At 38.8% G+C, this 21,271-nt stretch overlaps 1 protein-coding gene and 1 long non-coding RNA gene across 3 annotated transcripts in view; both read right to left on the bottom strand.

The window, feature by feature from the left end:
• The window catches only part of gfra1a (gdnf family receptor alpha 1a), a 111,244-nt gene that overhangs the window by 60,076 nt on the left and 29,897 nt on the right, over positions 1 to 21,271 (bottom strand). The window lies entirely within an intron of this gene.
• LOC105354921 (uncharacterized) lies at positions 3,894 to 4,567 on the bottom strand. The gene is made up of 3 exons (XR_002874709.2): positions 4,419 to 4,567; positions 4,131 to 4,290; positions 3,894 to 4,034 (listed from the first exon to the last, which is right to left on the bottom strand). It is a non-coding gene; the product is annotated as an uncharacterized LOC105354921 (long non-coding RNA).

Genomic DNA, 21,271 nt, shown 5'->3' with positions numbered 1-21,271 from the left:
TGTCTCGTCATGAAGGACAGAATTTTTCATCACCTGACTATGATAATGTTTATGGCAAATGGGACTCCTGGCAGGACCTCACCACACAATGAGAGAATGATTAATGACTGCTGATTTACCACTGTTGGAAAGTAATGAAATACCAATTTTAATATCAAGGATTTCTTGCAGGACTTTATGATAAGCTGCCAGTCAAGGTCAAGGTTTATCAGGTATCAAAACGTAGGATTCGTCTACTGATTTGTCCCACGATAGGCAGCCACATTTACTGTTCTTAGAAATGTGGCCAAACATGTCAGTAAGATGCAAAGACAAGACCAAAGAAGTGTGAAACGGTTGTACCACTACCATGTACAACAACCATTTATCAGCTCCAGTAAAAGTTTGAGAAAAAAACTGGAAGCAAAGCTCGATTTTATTGTTGTAACCCGGACGGATGGAACAAAAGAGATAGAGTTTATAGTCCTTCAATCAATGGAGCAGAGAAGCGGGATGCTCCTCTGTTGAAAGAGATGTGTTGGCTGATACAGATGAGGTGCTGGTGAGCTTGTCTGTCTTCCAGAAGATGACTTGTAGTCTGGACGTTGTTTAGTAGGATAGAGCACTGTGACACTTGTAATTAGGAAGTAGTGGATTCGTCAATTGTGTCTTGGAGTCAGGGAAAGGCAATGGTCAGGGCCTTGACGTGGCAACAGAAGGTCGAGACAGACGGTGGTCAGGATCAAAGAATGGCAACTGAGCAACTCATAGTAAGAAAGAATGCAAAGGTCAAGTAGCTTGGCTTGGCATTAATGAAGCACTGGTACGAGTAGCAAACACCTCAACGATCTGGCACTGAAGGATTTGTATGAAGTCTATGCATGCAGAGGGACAAGGGTAAAGGTGATACGATGTGCTATTGGAGGAAACCAGGTTAAAGAGCTGTGGCATGATCCATGACAATTCCTACTTCCCACTAAAGCTGATTTTCAACTCTATAGCAAATGCTATGCCTTTTTAGTTTTTAGTTTTGTCTTTTCTCCAACTTGTTCAGTTACTTGATAAATTTCTAATGGACAAAACGTACAGTTCAGCAGAATATTAACAATTAAGGTTTGAGGCTCTTTTATGACTTTATCAACGACCGCTATTATAAACATATGATGTTTCTACAAAGCCAGTAGTCTAATGCTCCTGTAAGGTTATTTAAAGTGAGAAAAACGTTAGTTACTGGAAATATTTCCCTTTATATACCAGAAGCATTACTGTTTCCTGGAAGAAAAAAAAAATCACAGTCCTTCCCTTATTTGTCAGCTCTTGCTTCTGTAATTGCTCTCACCTGGGAGACATAACCTTTATTAGAAACCTCCAGATCTATAACCAGTGTCAGAGCATCTCAGATTCCGTTTTGGATCAAGCCACTGATCCTTTGAACAACTTTTGCTACTGCATCTAATCGTATTTGATGTTACTGTGAAGGTTCCCATAGGAAAAATCTGTTGCTCATATGTTGCTTGATCTCGTCTCTTGAGATCAGTTTGAGCGTCTCATATTCGTATCATTCTGTGATCATTTGCTTCTTAACTCTTGCTCCTAAGGGTCCCTTAGGAGCAAGAGTTAAGCTATAATGAGAAAAGACATCACTGAGACAAATGAGGTTGAGTTGAGACAACTGTTAGAGCAATAATTAAGAAGTGGGAGAGACGAACCTAAGACGCTCATGAGACAAATCTGAGAAGAATGAGTCCTAAAAGAGATCTCATCGTTGTCTGTCTGATGTCTCTTTCATGTCTTAATCATTTCTCTTAAATGTCTTACCAAAGCCGTTAATGAGAATGATATTTGAGATGTATTTGAGAAAGAAAAGATCATTTATTTTTATAGCAGTGGTCACCAATCCTGGTCCTCAAGGGCCACCATCCTGTAGGGTTTAGATGTTTCTTTGCTCCCCAGATGTGAATCAACAGGTGATTAACAACCTCCTGCAGAACTTGAGGAGGCAATTCAACCACTGCAGCAGATCTGTTGGAGCAGGAAAACAGCTAAAACATCCAGAACAGTGACCTTCAAGGACCAGGATGGGAGACCACTGATATACAGTAACAGTAAAAACAATACTAGAAATGTAAATGCTTTACACTTTATTTGGGCAGCACCATCATCAGTACAGCATTTGAATTGTGGTAGCAGTATTACACATTTTTTAAAATATTAAATGCATTAAGTACATGAACCGTGGCGTACTCAATCTGGTTGACACGCTGGTCATGAATACTTCCAGATTTTAAACAAGACACTGAAAAAAAAACATTATAAAAACATAAACATAAAAACATTCTCTGAAACTTGCAGACTATCAAATCCATGAACCAATTTGAGAACCAAATTAGGATTAAAAATAAGAAAAAAAGATGGAAGAGAAACCAGTCCGCATACTGTAGATCATAGCAGTGGCCTTAGAACCTGCTCTGCCCTACATTTGCTGACAAAGGCTTTCTTGAGCTTGGCCTCTTCAATTTGTTCCCAACCAGGTAGAGTGGCACATCACAGGACATCAGCTGTAAGACAAGAACATTAAAATCTGGCATGAACAAATTGATAATAGACTGCACATAACAAACAAAGATAACACTTCAAGCTAGAAGCAAACTGTAGTTTTATAAAAGCAGCTGCATAATGCTACCATAAGATTACGTTTCTGTCATCCCTTAAAGCAGCCACACGTCGCCTGAGAGGACATCTGTTTCAGTTAAAAGAATTGAAATGCAGCATTCTATGGGCATTAACTATTTAACAAATAAGGTTCAAATCTGTTTCATTTCATTTTTTATGATACAGTCCAGATCAAACATTTAAGAAATGATCAAGTCACATTTTGCATGGTTGGCTCTTAACAAGGGAAAAATAATACCCATGTCTTAATTGGGACGCTGAGGGCTGATCGTGTCAGACAGCAAACTGTGGAATAAGATATTTCAACGAATATATATTATGCTATGATTAAGAATTTTGTGGTCAATATTTTTTGGATTGTTCAGAATATTTCCATTAGTTTTTTAAATTAGAGCACTTTGGCTTAGGTCTTTGTTCTGTTTGAGACTGAAGAATTATCCCTTAGTGGTACAAAAGTAAAGATTGGAAAAAAGTCTGTTATACGTAGAGAACTTCATAAAGCCACCCTTTAAATTGTATTTTATTTCTTTTAATGTGACACAATCTTGCTATTTAAATCAAATTACCCCAAAATAAGGATTTTCAAAGCTAAATTTTAGGTTAGCCAGGGCTGCTCATTCCTGGTCCTTGGGATCCATCACCCTGACTGTTTTCTAGATCTCCAAGCCCTGCTAGCTGTTGATCAGCTCAACCAGATGTCTCCACATTCTGACTGAATGAACACACCTGGTCCAGGTAATCAGCAGCAAGCAATTCAGGGAGAGTTGGAAAACAGGCAGGCTGGTAGATCTCAAGGACCAGGGATGAGCAGCCCAGAGTTAGATTAATAAAAGATTAATTAGAATAATTAACTGCAGGTCATGATTAACTAACCACACCCAAAAATGAATCGCATGACAGCACTCATAAATATGTACCTTTGCAGAAACTCCAGGGTTGAAGCCAGCTCAGTTGGATAATGACTGTTAAAGCAGAAGTAGCTACTGAACATCAGGCACAGTGCTGCAATGTTGTTGTGTACGATGGAGCGGTCCCAACTCAGCATGAACCTCCTTGAGGAAAAGCAAGACTGTCCTAAAGACAGAACAATGGATGAAGTAAACATGTCACTCATGTACAGTGTACAAAGACAAAACCTTTAAAATAATTTAACATTTGAAACTTTACTTACCACATACAATATCAGTTGGAGTCAACGGCACCTGCTGCAGCTGGACCTCGTCTGCATCTTCTACAAGAACAAGGCATCCTCCTCATTAAAGTAGCAGAGCAGAAGAAAGCGCATCTCTTTAACATCTCATCTCTTCTGAGCAGCCACTCTGCTCTCCTTGCATCATCTGCAGCCTTTTAGAGTTTGGAAAAACGTCTTGCTTTCATCATTTCTGCAACAAGAGTGCAAACCATTTCCTTCCTTGTCTTGGGCCAGGTCTCTTTCCAAAGACTCTCCAAAGACTGCACAAATTCCTCAGAAAAGTTACTCCATGGAATTTCAAAGCTGTCCTCCCAGTCAATGTATGTACAGTCCTTGGCTTCTGGAAGATGTGGATGACAAACTCCTCGGTGACAATAACAAAAGTGATGATGATTGTGTTGGTGAGGTCTCAACAGATGACGATGTGCTGTTCTCTGGCGTTTGGTCTGCAACAAAAAACAAACAAACAGTATAAGTGTATTAAGTTTACACTGTACTGTCAGTGTGTTACCCATTCATATTCATATCCACTTCCGTGCATTACAAAAACTCATTTGTAATGTTTGACACTCACATTTCAATTTCCAGAAAGCAAGACGTTTCCGGGCTTGAACAGGTCTCAAAGCTGGCAGCAAGTCAGCCTCTTCTATGAATCGTAGATCCTCATACAACTCCATTTATTCCAATGGACTGCAAGTGTTCTTCCAGGATGTCTTTTGTGGCTCTGGTAGGACTTCCATAATGGCAGTGTGGAGGAACATGGGTTCTGATTCAATTATTTTCACATGTAGAATTTAGATCACCTTGAATCAGAGACGGAAAAAAAAAACATGATGTACACACATTTTATACAGCACAAAGTAAGATCTGGAAAGGTTTTTAAATATGATTTATGATTCACTAAAATCCTCGTACATATCAGTGTTGACATTTGTTGGCTTAGCTACATCTGTGCTCTCTAAACATCTCCACCACTGACAGAGGGCTGAGAACATGTTTTCCTAATATGCATACTTAAATTTTCAGATTATGCTTTCTAGACATGTGAGCAGTTAATGATGACTTTATTTAAACACATGTCCATAACCAGTTTCAAAAGATGACATGACAGGCCAAACGTCTGCAAGATGATCTTTTAAACAAGATAAAAGCATTTTACAGCGTAAAAATTGAACATACAGTGAAACTGCACATTTTGAAGTGTGCAATAATGGAAATGGTTTGTGATGTCGTCACACTGAATGGGATGAACCCTGCAGATCCTTAACTGAAGAGCAAAATGTCTTCCAACAGTTACTAGCACTCACGCGTTTGGAAAAATATCGAGGCTCATTCTGTAAACTCTGCACTGCAAATAACTCTTCAATGTCTCTATTTTTTATTACAAAAAGCACAAGTAAACCTTTGTAAAATGTAATAATTACTTATACAGCCAAAGCCACCGCGAGTAGCCCAGACGTCTGCATTACTGGCGGAGCTAGCTTAAAACACCTTTAGCATTCAACTGAGTTCAGAGTTGGAGGAAAGAAATCGCAAACTTACCGTGCAAACTTCAAACATTTTACTTGAATCTTTTCCAGACAAGCAAAAAAAATGTTGGAGATTCATCCCACGGATTGTTAAAACGCAGAAAAAATACGACAAGCGCTCGTCAAAAGTCTCTCGTTCTCTGCACTTCTCCCGCTTGCAGATTCCGGCCAGTTGGTGACGTCAACCAATGAGTTTTCCCTCCCACTGTGATCAGCCAATCAGAAATCTGTGTCAAGTGAGGCTGTGATACAGTTTAAAATTCAAATCGGGTTACTCCAGGCTTCTGTTTGTTCAATATGATGCAGACTAAAATCAAGAAAACAGAAAATATTTTCAGCTTGTAAGGCTGCATGAAGGGGGATTTTTAAAGACAAAGATAAAGTAACTCAAACTGAACCCCATAAATCTGTACCGTCCTAAAGTTGATTTATTTATTTCATTATTTTTATTTGTGTATTTTATTTGTTTGTTTCAAATGTAAAATCTATTTTTTGTTCACTTTAAGGTGATCCAAATATGATCCTAAAAGTCCTTTATTTAGTTCAGCCATCAATGTGTTAAATGTTTTATACCCACCAACATATAAGTGTGCGTATATGCACTTGTGCGTGTATGCATGTGTGCCAGTGCATGCGTGTGTTTGTGTTTAACTCAAAAAAAAAGTTTATTAAATCGACACTGCAACGTTGTCTTGAAATTTCATGTTTTTTAAAAAGTTTCAAAAATATGTCTTTTGAGGATATGACCGTCTTAATGATTTAACTTTTTTTTCTTGAAATTGTAATTAAGTTATATAAATATGTAAGCAATATACAACTTTTTTAAGTTGAACATAAATAACATAAAAAATATTATTTTCTAGAGATGAACTGTAATCAGACTCATTATAGGGCTTGTACTACTCTCATTTTTCTTTTTGCTGAGACAATAAAAAAATAGGCTAAAACAAGATCTAAATTATTGAGCAACGAGAGACAGAACCATTGATGTCTTTCACTGAGATGTAAATGAGATAGGAATTGGAAGTAAGGATATCAAATTGAGACATACTTGAGCGCAACATAATATGGCTCATTTTTCTCTCAATTGAGATCTGGAGAAGAGACAGTTGTGAGAGAATTTTGAGATCTCAAACAGTGCTCACTGTGAGACTTATTTCTCAGGAGAAATGTTTGAGAAGAATGAGAAAAGCAATTTAGTCTCAAACAGTTCTCATTTATGTCTAGGAGACGTAAATGTGACAGAAACGAGATCTCATCTTCAGTTTTGCTTTGCTATGGGTTTATGCGACCTTTATGCCGTGACCTGCTTCATTTGTCTTCCAATGGAGTTTTTGGATTCATCATGTCGATCTCCGACATGCCAATTTCCATCTCAAGCTGCATAGTTCATTATCTTCAACAGAAATCAAGTAACAGGTGCAATTAAAGAAGTAACCATTTGGGGGCTGGTTTAAAAAAATAAGCACAAATTGAGCGTTCAATTGACAAGTCATTGTCAAAAGAATAGCTCTAAAACTGCCTTCCCAGGCTAATTTGAAAAACTTTCCGAAACTGCTTGTTTAATCTATAACCTTCACTGACATCCATACTCAGAAAAGTCCAGTGATGCTGTTATATTTTGGAAACATGGCATGTAGGGCTGCACGATTTGCGGAAATCTTCCCACGTGCAATATTAGTGACCAGTATTATGATGACTATATAACTTATTAGCAAATCAACTATTATATCAGTTCCATTTTAATGCAACATTTTATTGAAGTTCAAGTAAGCATTAATTAGACTGCAGGTTATATCAATAGGAGACAGGAAAGACCTTGTTTGTCAGGGAAGCACACCAAAGAACAATTATCTACCTTTCTGGTAGTACTGGACAAAACTAATATGCACACCATTTAAGAACAACGTTGGCAGTGTTCACATGATTTGAAAAAAAAACAAAACATTTTTTCTATGTGTATGCATGTGTGTAAACATTTAGGGTTTATCACAGTTTATGCCATCTTTTGCAAAACATGTATTGCACAAGCTGATATCCCAATTTCAATTCGTTTTTTTTTATTTTTGTAGGTCTAAGAGAGGCCAACATGTCACCTTCACACCCCTTTCGGTTCACTCTAAAGAGGTGATCTGTGAGTGGAAACATGAAACATTTATGGAGAAAAGTAAACAGATCGAAAGAAATTCTGTCAAATTTGTCTGTCAAAATCCTATTGAAAGAACACTCCCAGCTTCAACAGACACAAACCTGAGTGTGGGCATCAGGGCTAATCTACACATTTACGAGGGTACAGGCTGCATGCTGAATACAGGTTAATGTGTTTCATGTGTGCGTATGTCATCATTAAAGGCCCTTCCCTCTCTTGAATTCACATTTCTCCACATGGGCGCAAATGAACTCCTCACCATCCGTCAATCAGGCAGCTGATTAGATCGAAGTGTCAGCGCTTAAACAGATTATACAAGCAAGAGCCAAGCAAGAAAGCAATACTGCGCTCCCACTCTCAATCCATTGCTTTAAACTTCATTTTGAAGACAGCCTTCTCTCATTTCCAATATCTGCACCAGCATGCAATTCAGCTCAAAAGCAATGGAGTTTTTATGAGATAAATTGACACGGCTCCTTCGCTCTGTCTGCCATCAAGATACATTCAGAACACTAATACTTTAAGGAGAAAGCCTCTTTCACACCGAGAAATATGAAGCTCTGACTGTCCTTTAGCTCAGGTAAAATAATTCATATCAATCAGATCAACAGAAATAGTGCAAAAGAAAAAGTGGAACTTGAAAAGGTAATTTACAGAAACAAAAAAACAACAACAAAATAAGAATTAAAATCAGCCTGCACTGTGTCAAAGTGTATTGCATCAAAAAAAAGCGAATTATCTTTGTTTTAAGTTTTCCGTGATTTTCGTTCTAATACTTTCAAGAACTACAAAAGCAAAGAACTGTAAACTAACTGTAATGTTTGTGGAAGAAGGAAGAACAAGACAGACTGGTGATATTGTGACGAGCACATCAACAAAACAGATCATGTCATTGACACCGACACACTGTGTCTATAGCTCATCTTCTAGTTTTCATGAGCAGATGAGGTTAGAGCCCAGCCTGTTTAAAGTTCTTTGCTATTTTTTTTAAATACACAATTTTTTAAATCTAAGATCCCCTTGTGGTTTTATTTTTTTAAAAACGAAAAAAATCAGAACAAAGACAACTTTTTTTTTTAATGGAATACACTCTCATAGTACTGCACCCAGCAAGTTAAAAAGAAAAAATATGCAGCATTAAACTAAGCCTGTTTGCAGTCTTAGGTCTGAGAAAAGTCCAAGGGCAATTACTTCATGACGTCGGACATTTTTTCTTTCAAAGACATGAAGCTGACCATTAGAAATTCCTTTAAGCGCATCCTTGATCAGTTAGTTTCTCTTTTTCAGAGCAGAAGCTGTTTTCTGCACTTTAGATAGGAAGTGACTAATGCTTGTGCAGGTTCTTAACTAGAATGCAAATGACAAATATATTAAGAATACCTTTGTTTATATCAGAGCTGCTCATCCTTAACTCATAAATTGAGTTGAGTTGAGTATCGTGTGTGCAGTAGGAGTCCAATTATGTCAGCATTCAGATTCCTGGAAGCTTAAAGGAGGAGGAGTATTCTACGGTGGATTCATCAGCTGGACAGTAGTTATTGCTCTCTATAGTATATCAAGTTCAACGTTATTAACCATAAAAGGAAATGAGATTCAAATGAACACTTCAGTGTCGGACCTCACCAGGCTGCAACTGTTGGTGTCAATTACTGACATCCCTGACGAAGATTGCCAAATTCCTAGTTGCACTAGTTGTTGTGTTGCTACGGACGCACTGTGTTCACACCCGACTGTCATTAGTGCATGTCTACAGTGGGAAAAGGCTTAGTGCAAAATGTCAAAGCAGTGCATATCTGGTTAATCTCGCCTCTCGTCTGTTCAACGGCCATGTGTTTTGTACATAAACTTTAAACTTGCTTAGCGACACGTGTATGCAAGAGTTTTGAACGCGGAAGCCTGACACACACATGTCTGCACGTTTACATAGACTTTTCACTGGAAGTGGATGCTTGAACATGTGGTGCTGAGGGCGGCAGGAACATAGCACATGAGTCACAATGCCTTGCTTTCACACAGCTGGAAATTTGAACAGATTTTTTTAAATCTTCATTTAAAAAAAAGAACTGTCTGCAGTAAGGATGCAATGATTCACTTCCCCCATGATTCGGTTTAAAACTCAATTTTTGAGTCATGCTTTTGTTTTAGTATAAAATTTGATTTATTTATTAAAAAAACAACTACAAAAACTTAAAACCTGGACAAATTCTTTACTTGCTACTAAGCAAGTAACAATGAAGACAAACCATTCTGTTGGCTCATACTAAACCTGCTGTAATGTAATAAAACAACAAATAATATATGAATTTTTTAAATTTAGTACAATGATTGTTTGACACTTTCAACATAAACATACTTGTACGCAGAAGGGATGCAACAATTTGCTTCAATGGTGTAAGATAGGCTTTGGTTCTAAACCGAGAATTGCGGTATCCCTAATCTGTCCTAAACATCTCAGTTTGACTTTTACTAGAGAAATGTGTGATCAATACTAAAATGGCTTTAAACTGGATCACAGGGTTGCTGGAGCCAACCAGCTATTGTTGCAAAGTATGCCAGTCCATCTACAGGGACATACAAACACACACATACTAAAGGACCACACGCATAGTCACCAATTTACCTTGGAAAGGTGTTTTTGGATGCTAGGAGGAAATGGGACAATCTGGATAAAATCCACAGCAAGAAACACAGTCCAAAACCTCAGCTTGAAACTAATTCAAAACATAGGAAATTTTATTAATTATGTATAGCCAGAATTTGCAATTGAAGACAGAAAAATATATTATTTGAGATGTGATCCAACCCTTCATCCCACCTTCCAGCTGGACAACCTCAACTCCACAAACTTCAATGAAACGTTGGTCCAATTTGTTGGCTGACACTAAAAACTAAAACTGACACTAAAATGATTTATTTTTATACTATGTGTAATGCTCTAGATGGCCAAACCTAATTTTTGAACTCACTTATAACTTGTCAAAAACAAAAATTATAGGTTAAAAAAGGAAAGAAAAGCCAAAGCCAATTTTGACTTTTTTTTTAACCAAAACACCAGTTTTCTATTGTCTACATTTAAAAGTGAGCACATCCCTGTTATTGTCTCACAGTGTCCCCATAGAGAGCTTCTCTAATTGGCTTCCTTCTCTGCAAGGGCAATCAGAATAGCTAATAATTGGAACAGCGGGGCGGCTGTGGGTTACCGAAGGTCACAAAGGATGCCCTGCTCCACTTGCCAGACTGTTCTCTTCTTTTTTTCCTGTTTTCTGCGTCTCTGCTTGGTTCTCATCTGGAAATTGCAACCTTTTTTTAGCAGCTTGCATGGGGAATGAATAACCATGTGCAGTTTGTCAGGTTCTTTTCTGTTGCAATCAAAGTAAACGTTTGGCCTGCCTTCTGAACTGCTTAATGGTGGAATGGAATGGTACCTGTTTGAGTATTGTTCACAACAACGTAATTTTTTAAGAAAGCACACTACTTTTTCCTTGATACCCGTTTTCTTTCTCAAAGAACTTTGATCCCAGTCCAGACCGACAGCATAAATGTGAAATCTGTATAGTCAAACTGCAACTGAACATGTACAGACTTATTGATTTCTGCCTGGTTTTGATCAATTAAGTCAATATTAGACTGGAACACTTTTTCTTGCAATGGCATACTTTATATTATTTCACATAGAGCAAACAGATCTAAATACATTTTTACCAAAATTCCTGTCAATTTGTCCATTTTTAGCACAATTTATTCCCAGTTTTTAGTAGTTAGCATGTCTTGTCTGCCATTTGATATTAAACTCTTTGAAAACAGTTAGAGACTATCTTTGCATATTAGGCAGACAAAGTTGTTCTGAATTTTCACTGAAATTTCCACTTCTCCTAGCCCATGTGTTATCCTATGGGGTCCAGATGACCCGATCCTTACATTGATGTGTTCTCCCTACCATGACAAAGGTGGATAAAGGTGAAGAGGATTTCATGTAGTCCATGGACACCAGTGAAGATCACAAATCATTAAAGAAAAAAGGTCAGCGCACTGTCTAGTGGGGTCTAGATGACCCAACTCCCAATGTTAAAGTACCTACGATAGCACAAGGGCTAGAAGTGGTGGCCCTCACTTTCCAGTTGACATTTTAGGAATTAGCTTGCAAGCATCACACACAGCAGCACAGGTTTTCAACAACTTAAATTGTAATTTAGCCAGCCAGAGTGAAGAAACCGTACAAGCATCTTAAGAAAAATGGTGGGGGCTGCATATTATTGACTTTATGAAAGGAGCCTGCAGGCTGGTAAGCGCGAGGCGCATTTGGTCCACAGGCAGGACTTTAGACATGCCTGCTCTACAGAGATATTTCACTTCTACATGTGATTGACTTCACAAATAAGATGCTATTTGATCTGTGTAGTTAACCCTTGTGCTATCTATCCAGATGACCCCACCCTTACATTGACGTGTTCACCATACCATGGCATAGGTGGATAAAGGTGGAAAGATTACATGTAATCCATGGACACCAGTGAAGATCACAAATAATTGGAAAAAAAAGGTTCAGTGTACTGTCTAGTGGGTCTAGATGACCCAACTCCCAATGTTAAAGTGCCTTGGATAGCACAAGGGCTAATAACACTAACATCAGTTTCAGTTAGGCCTGCTCAATTTGCCTGGGTCACATTACTTTAGTTTTTTCGGCATTATAGTTTTCTTTTGAGGCTTTTCTTACAAAAAGGCTCTGGCGTCCAATCTAGCAGCTACTCGTTTTAGTTGAACATATTTAACGTCATAAACAAATGTTTCTTTGCCTGTTTTTTAAATACAAAAAATCTAATTTGTGAGTGGTGTATAGTCTTCTTCTTAACCAATCTGTGTGATAAATTCGCACAAATACCACAGTAGCATGTTTGACAAGAAAATCCTCGTATTTATTCCCTTTCCAGAAACGAAAAGTGAGAGGAAATGGTTCCACAATTTCATCCAACTTGTTCAATTCGTTGTGCAAACACACCGTAGGCCAAGTTTAAGGATGAGCAAGTCGAGCACAGCTAGCAGCTTGAGCACATAATCCCAAGTACAACATGGCACAAAGAGGAGAGGAGGAGAGATGGGAATTAAAAGGAAAGGAAGGAGCAAGAAAAGAAATAAAGATTAAAAGAAAAGTAAAAAAAAAAACAAGAAGGGAGTAGTGGGAAAAAGTGAACAGAAATTGAAACTACAAACTTAAACTGAGAAAGTTTAAGATCTTAAAGTGAAATGCACAAACACAAACCCACTCATGGTGGATACAATACCCACATTTTTATTTATTTATATGTTCTATCATACAAGGCTTTTCTTTCATTTAGGTACTTAAACAAACGCTCAATTATTAAAAAGTATAAATTTTTTCTTTACGATATACTGTACAAGTCACCAGCTAATAAAAAAAGTGGTTAAGAAGGAGTTTCACTTTAGTCTTTAAACTTCCTTGAAGAGCAGGACAGGTGTAGATGAATGTCTTCACACTGACCACAGAAGCTTCCCTGATGGAGTAATGCTGTAATATTTGCACTGACATCAGTAAGGTGAGTTTTGATGAGGGGTAGGGAATGAGGCCAACAATATCTGTTTCCAACAGGGAAACATAGATTTTGTAGAATTTACCCTATGATCTGTTGTGTTTGCGACAGTTTTGTTTACATTACGCTTAATTTCCAAGCCGTTTTAGGCAAGTTAACGTTGGGAATTAAGTACAGAATACAAGAACTTTAGTGGTTTCCATTCTGGCGAAGTGCATTTGATCTGTGTTGGTCGAGACAGCTCTGAACTGTGATCCAGCCCAGCTGTTTATGCCAACCTTGGTTTAGATCACCGTCCATCAAGGACCAGTGACACACTATCCAAAGTAATTGTACTTTAGAGCAGGGGTGTCCAAATCCAGACCTCAAAGGCCGGCTTCCTGCAGGTTATCTGCTGCTGATTACCTGGATCAGGTGTGTTTAGCCAATAAGGAGCTTCATTGGCAGGTTGGTTGGAAAACATGTTGGACCTCAAGGCCTGGATTCTGACACCCCTGCTTTAGATGGAAAACGACGCAGACAAATAAGGACTGTTCATTAAACTCTGTTTACACCACTCTTAGAAACATCCATTCAAGTGACCATAAATGTGAGTATATGTGCATTTATTCCGGCTTCCGTGTTCAAAAACTATTGCGTTCGTGCATGACTCAACACATTTTTAAGTCAGTTTTTGGACTCTGCGTACTAATGCACAATTATTGAACGTGTATTGAAAGACAAACCGTTGAACTTTGACCAATCAGGGACTCAAAATGTATCATAGAGGAGAAATGAATAATTGCGGTCTGTGCCCAGCTGGAATTCTATGACACCAAGTCTTTCAAACATTGGAATAGAGCTGGGAAAGGAAAACCTGGAGCAAGATTCACAAAATGTGCACCCCTTTGACAACTGTAGGTACATACGCTAGCATCCAGGTAGTCCATTGTAAACACCAGATGCTAAAAGATTGATTGAGTGGAAAGCGGGTTTGTGAACGCGCAACACGTGCCCAGAGTGAACACAGCAATATGAGTATTGTAAGAGAATGATTGATAACACAGTAAGTAGTAAGGTAGAAATGCAGCTTCTTAAGAATCCACAGTCTGGTTTGATAGCACAGATTTTCCATCTTTAATTAGTGCCAAGATTTCACTATTTTGAGAGTAAAATCTGGTTTTTAGTTGAATAAATATTTGTCTGTCTAAGGGAGGAGTGCAAACTTTTTGACTTGTGAGTCATAAGTTTTGACAGAAGGGCAGATGTTTGGAGGGTTTTAGTAATCCACTTTATAAGAGAAAGAAATAACATGGAATCTGGAAGAGGAATTTTTTTTTTCACAAACTGAGTCGTTTGTTCTCATTTTAGTGTCAGTTGCACCAAGGGGTTGATGTCTCTCTGGGAAAATGCAAACTTAGAAAAATGCTGCGTTCATGTGGTTTTGGAATGTTGGGAAAAATGACCATCCAACTCAGAAAACAGACATAAATGTACAAAAAACACAAAAAAAACAAATCCACTTGAATACAAAATAACTTTCTTCACCTAAACAAAGGTCAGTTTATTTGTATAGCACTATCTATGGGAAGACACCAGAATTACATGGAATATACAGCATTATTAGGGATTATCAAAACAATTTATTCCAGTTTGGCTGGCCGGATTACATATTTTAAGGAGCCAAATATGGCCTCTGGGTTGTAGTTTGCCCACCTCTGGGGTGTCTAACTCCACTGTCAAGCTTTTTTCCCAGATATCCCTGTCTAATCTACAGCGGGGTCTAGGCGTTGGATTTGGACATAATTGGTCAATTTGCTGATTGTGAATGTTCTTTAATCAACACAATTTAATTTTGAAATAGTTATTTCTTTTTGGTTTTCCGACGTTTGTCTATTTCTGACAGAATAAATGTATAACGAAGACCTTTAATCTAAATCCTACACTAACTGGAAAATTTCATTGAATCAGACTATTAACCATTTTCTTCATCTGGTCTTAAAGACATTTAAAGTAATAAAACGAAGGTCTTCAACTCATTTTTTAAATATAGGAGTAAAGTGAAAATCTCTAATTTGCTCTTATCCACATAAATGAACTGTTAAATGTATGAATACTGCTATTTCATTTACACACACTTCAGTACTTCCATGGACTAATTTCACTGCAGGAACAGTTCTTCACATCATGAGTGCCAATTGAAAAGTGTTTATCATAAAAGAAATATTTCACTCAAACTGAAATATTACAAACTGGCTTGATTGTTTAGTTTCTTCTTTTTCTCTTGATTTTTATATATGCACATGGGAAACTAATTCTGTCTGAAGCTGCTTCGGCTAAATGCCTCCAGATGAATTTAGTTATCACATCGGGGCCTCGTTATTCCGGGGCGTAAATCTCTAGTAAGGAAAACAAGTCAAACATCCAAAGACGGAGTGCGGCTGAGTGTACGAATGCATTACTCTCAGTCCCCACTTGTAAATGAAATTGGTTTCCTTTCCAGTCGTAAGCGCATTTGCTCTGAGCACATTTCAGCCTTCACTTCCCCAAGTTAAGATGCAGGAGCAGCAGCGCCTCACATGTAAATCTCTCAACTTGAAGCACACAGCCTACGCTCACTGGCTTGCCCCCTCTGTCCTTTTCTTTACCACACACACACACAAACAGATACACACAAAGCTTCCCAGCAAATCCAGCTCTGACTTCAGCTCTCTAAAACTCTATAACTTGATCTCCCATAAAATATATCAAGGGCAATTCCAAAATCAAAAGTGGCAAAGGCATAAATTTTAAAAGTACACACATTCTTAAAAAAACCTCACAGTGTGAATACCGCACTCATGCAGACAGGTCTGGCACACAGACAGACACCTACAGACTCCATTAAGTGCTCAAGAGTCAATAAGTTTAGTCAATAGGCTTTTTTCCTGTAAATAAATGAAGGCTTCTGGCAAATATGGGAAAATTGGAGCATAATGCTGCCTTACATTCATGATAGAGTTACAGCAGGAGCATTGAATATTGAATATCTGATGAAAAACTGCTTTTAGAAAAAAGAAAAAATCCTGGTTTGTCTCTGAGCAGACCATAATGTTTGAGAACCACATAAACTAAAGCCGAGAAAGTATTAAAAATGAAAATGGAATGAGATGGGAATTACCAAAAGTTCTTGATTATTTGTTTCTCTTTGTCTTTTAGAGTATTTGTTGATTTCCGCCACCAAAAGTCTGCAACATCCTGGAGTTTGTTGACCTTTGACCTCAGGAAAAGGCTGCCATCTTGATTAAAAAAACACCTTTAGTACCAGTTACAGATTAAATTCCTAAGGATTTTCTGAAACTCACGTCGATCTGTTCAGGATCCCCAGGCAAGCAAAACATAAAATTGTTGCTATGGAGACAACAGAAACAGAAAACCCACCATTTTGAAAAAACATTGGATGCAGCTACTCATTCACATTTTTGCTTTTTGCCTGACTTGTACAATTAACAGCTCACAATTGACAGTTCACAATTAACAGGATTCATGTCTAATTGTGTTTGAAATCTGTGATGTAGATGAAAATCATAAAATGAAGACTATAAGGAGATTGTTTTGGTTTGGGCAAGTTATAGTGCAGGTACTTCAACAGCCCAATCCTTGTAACTGGACTCAAACCACTGGGACATGGAATGTCACATTCCAGAGTGGGAAAGAGCCTGAGCTTCTGCAGGAGGCTGAGAAGTGTGCAAACTGTTCAATTTTCCAACAAAATGAGTTTTAATATTGTCTCCTCATGTGTTGATTGTAAGCAGTTCTGCGGTGCTCACCGTGCTGCTGGTCCCAGTGTCAGCAGGGAGGAGAAACCCCGGATCATTATTCAACCCACAAAATACAGCAGAGGCAGCATTCTACTGCGAACGAGCATCTGTGTGTGTCATCATAGGTGCTTAAACGGATATGCCCCGCAGGCACCAGACCAGAGTATTGTGAATCACCCATCAGGACACCAGGCTCTCCACAGCGTGCAAAACAAGGCCAACCCTGTGCTCATTCAACACCTGCACGCATATAGGAAGCACGTTGGCAGGTTGGGTTTTGCAACCTCCTTGCAGACCCATCTGTCAGTTTTGTCCCTTTCACCTTTCCCTCCCTCTGGTTGGACAGTAATAAGTGCCCCCTTTCTCGGTTAATGCAAAGCAGTAAATAATAGATGAAGTACAAGTTAGGAGCAGGCACAGCAAAGCGCTTACAAGACGGACACAGAAACGGCACAGACAGCAAAGGACTTTTTTACTTCCACTTTTCTACTATCTGCTCCTCTTGCACCCATCTATCAATCTGTCCTGAAAACTAAGCAGAAAGTGTTTCCTTTTATTCAAATCAAAACACTCTGTGGGAAATGAAATTTCTCTTAGTAAGTTGTTCTGTCTGACAGCCTAAAGTGAGCAGACTCGGGGTCAGCCGGCATCACAGTTGACAGTGTTCTTTGACCTTTAAGCCGCTCACACCACGTCTGTCCTCCTGTGAGTAATGCAGGCATCAACCCACATCAACTCCTCATCCCCCTGTAGGTGGTACAGTCACACCAGCTCTGATCTTTAGGATGTGATATTTCAACCTAGAGTTTCTTTTTGGCGTGCGGGAACATAAAGGACCCAGCTTTGAGTTTCGGTGCAAAACAGAGAGCAGAAAGCAGTGACATTTTGAGAGGTATTTAGGGCTCGATGCCAGTAACCTGTGGGGGATTGTTGCGGTTCTTCTGCTGGTTACTCGTTAGCTATTGTTTCCTCGGAGGCCAACAGTGACCTATGCTATTATGCCCAAATAAATAATAAAGAGGGACATAGTCATGCAAGTAGGTTAAAAAGGCTTTAGCAGCTATATATTCTAAGGAAGCTGCTCTGTTTCATAACATGAAAGACAAGAAAATATTTAGTTTAGGAAAAACAACCACAGCTTCTAACACACCAGGTGTTCTCATGCCTTTGACAAAAGGTAAGCCGGAGTAATCGGATGGCGCCCTAAGATCCACAAAACATCCTGAAACTTCGACACCTTTTCTAATGGATGGATCATGATCAACACCAACAGGAAGTTGAGTTTTTTTTGTTTGAATTATTTTTTAAACAAAAGAAGCACCCTTGTAAGAGAGTTATCACCATTGAAAACTACATTTTTACAGGTTGAAGAAAAAATTTACAATTTGACATTCTTGGTACCAGAAAACAACCCAGATGGGTGGTACATAAATCATTGGTACCATACAATACTGCTCAAACTTTACCAAGCGTAAGGTCTTTGTCTTTGGATGAAAACGGGCAAACCTGTACAGGCCACGCAAGTGGTCCGCAGGAAATAGAAAAGTTATAGATCACTTGGTGAAGCCCTGCAGAGGAAACGTTTGTGCACATTTTTTTTATATTGCAAGTGACAGGTTTAAACAACAAAGAAAAGTAGTGATACAGGCACGTTGTGCATATTTTTTGCAACCCCTCCGAACTGTTAGTGCTGTTCTACTGGCTGTTAGAATTTAGGAAAGTTTAACAATCGGAGTCTAATTTGTGTGGGCACTTAAGTGTCACCTACACACCCCATGTGCAGCAGTGAGCCTGTCGTATATCATGAGAGTACAACGTAAAGGGCACCCTACGACTTATATTATTCTTAAATACTTCACGACACATTTACCACACGCACAGCAATTGTATGTTCCATTTTCCTGTTGTACCTGAAGGTCGTTGTATGAGGCTCCAGGGAAATACAAGACGCACCTTAAGATGCAGTGGCTCGCTCCTGTCTACCACCCTCCAAGGGCTCAGACTACCCCAAAGCATGCAGCAGCTGTATGAGTCAACGGGTGAACGTGACAGAGGTGGGCACTGAGAGTTTTCCAACATACCCTGTTCTAACTGGCCATACAACCAGGTAATTAACATGAGTCAACCCCAGCTCAGTGGCCTTGTGGTAGACTGTCCTGCCTGTGACTGGAAGGTTGTGAGTTCAATTCCAGGCCGAGTCATGCCAAAGACTACTTAAAAATAAATAAATAAATAAATACACTGCTTGACACTCTGCATTAAGTGTTTGGATTGGAGGGTTAATCCAGCAAATGGTTCCCAAGCACAGCTGTGTATTTTCCCCTCAGGGGATAGGTCAAATGCAGAAACACATTTTACACACCTAGGTGTGTGAAAGGTAATGGTACTTTAACTTTAATGATTAGGGCAAGGAAATCATGCAGACACACCCCCCTTCATGGCCTAGAACTGCCCACCCATGGCTTAGAATGTTAAATCTTAAAGAATATGTTTACATTGTTTAGCTTTTTTCCTCAAATCTTCTTACAAATGTGTCTTCTTTACTTCCAATCAGGATTCTGCTGAGGTTTGGCAAATCACTTACAAGGCAGGTGAGGCTGAGTTTCACTGTGATGCCATCAGCTAATAGAAAAAAAAAAGTTTTTTCTAGTTTTTTCTTGGGGATTTGAAGCAATCCCTTTCAAGAAAAACCAAACCTCATGATGATTTGGTTCTTTGATTTCAGACCTTTTGCATAATCAGCTTGATGAAGGACAGAAAATCGCCTGAAAAGTGAAACATTATCTGTTTTTAAAAAAAAAAGAGCAATAGCATTTTTGTTTTATATTCAGTCTACTGTAATTCTGCATGCGACTCATGACTCATAGTGAGTCATGATTCTCATGTCGCATCAGGCAACTGTCACTCTGTGATGCACAGACTTTTCTATGCTATTTTTGATGTGCATTAAAAGTAATAAAAAGACCCTCTCAAATTCTGATTTCAGATATTTAATGGTACATTAGAGCAACACAGCAGAAAACTTACAGCTCTAGTTGTAGTTAATCATTAACACTTTTTATGACCGTTAGGAAAAAAAAATCTGAGACTGTAGACATTGTGTTCGTCTTACCAAGAACACAGCTTTAACGTCATGGATTACACTTTCAGACAGTGAGGACTCGTTTCCTTTAGGAGTACAATTGTCATTTAATGATAGTAGCTTATCAAAGCTTGCTGATGGTCACATTTTCTAAATTGGCATGTGATCACAATGTTCACAATGACAGAGAAAAACACTGAAAGTCTCTCTGATTTTTCTGTGATCACATCTTCCTTGCCAACAGATGGGATCACATTGTTCTGGGCGATTTCCAAGACATCCCTCTGTGTAACAGTCTATTACTGACAATGGATAGAATTGCTGCGGTCACACCTTACCAAAAAAATAAAATAAAAAGTGAATGTCTGTAAATGTAGCAGAAGTTGTTAATAATAATTTTAAAAAAGTTATTCTTCAAAGTGCAACCTTCTCTGCACTTGCTATCCAGCTGTTCTCTTTAACCCTTATGTGGTGTTCGGGTCTGTGGGACCCGTTTTCATTTTTTATCAAAAGAAAAATGATACAATTAATTAATTTTTCAAACTCAGACTCACTGGCCTTGGCTCATTTTCTGTGAAGAACCGATATCAGAATACATTTTTAATGACCACACACCGTATACCCCCCCAACACATTTCTATTACATATAAGATGTTCGGGTCCACTGGACCCGGGGCTAATAGAAGTTTGGAAATTGATGTTTTTATGTACCTTCACTCTGTCCTCCACCTGTCTGGGCCTGCTGTGTGTGTGTGGGTGTGTGTGGGTGTGTGTGTGTGTGTGTGGGTGTGTGTGTGTGTGTGTGTGCGTGTGTGTGTGTGTGTGTGTGACCAGTGAGAAAGAGAGAGAGAGAGTGGCAGAGAGAGAAAGATTCACTGTAAATGTGAGTTCTGTTTCTGCACCTGCGGTTCCCGCACAAGGTTGCAACATTGTTAGAATAATTCAAGCATCAACTCTGTTTGCTCTCGTTCTCCCGCACATTTGACCATTTGACTTTCTTGCGGGAATCTTTAATATCTCGCTCTTTATCTGCTACAAATTGGAGGCGGGACACTATAAATATAGCTTTGCCAGTGTGGTTTCTTATCACAACTGATCAAAATGGCCAAAAGACTTTCTGCGCAGAGGGCCCTGGAATTGATTTTAGAAGAGAGAGACGTTTTTGATGATGATGTAGAGGGAGACGATTCAGAAGAGGAGGTTTCAGAATTAGAGGATCACATTTCTGAAAATTCAGAGTCTGACAGTGACTCTGAAGAAGATGATTAGATTGGGGCGGCCGTGGTGCAGCAGTAGGGTGGTCAACCCCTGATCGTAAGATTGCAGGTTCAATTCCCGCCTT

This window comes from Oryzias latipes, chromosome 15, assembly GCF_053564925.1.
Source record: "Oryzias latipes strain Hd-rR chromosome 15, Olatipes_Hd-rR_3.1".
Classification (NCBI taxonomy): domain Eukaryota; kingdom Metazoa; phylum Chordata; class Actinopteri; order Beloniformes; family Adrianichthyidae; genus Oryzias; species Oryzias latipes.
The sequence above is the reverse complement of the archived record's forward strand: the minus strand, read 5'-3'. Positions and strand labels throughout refer to the sequence as shown.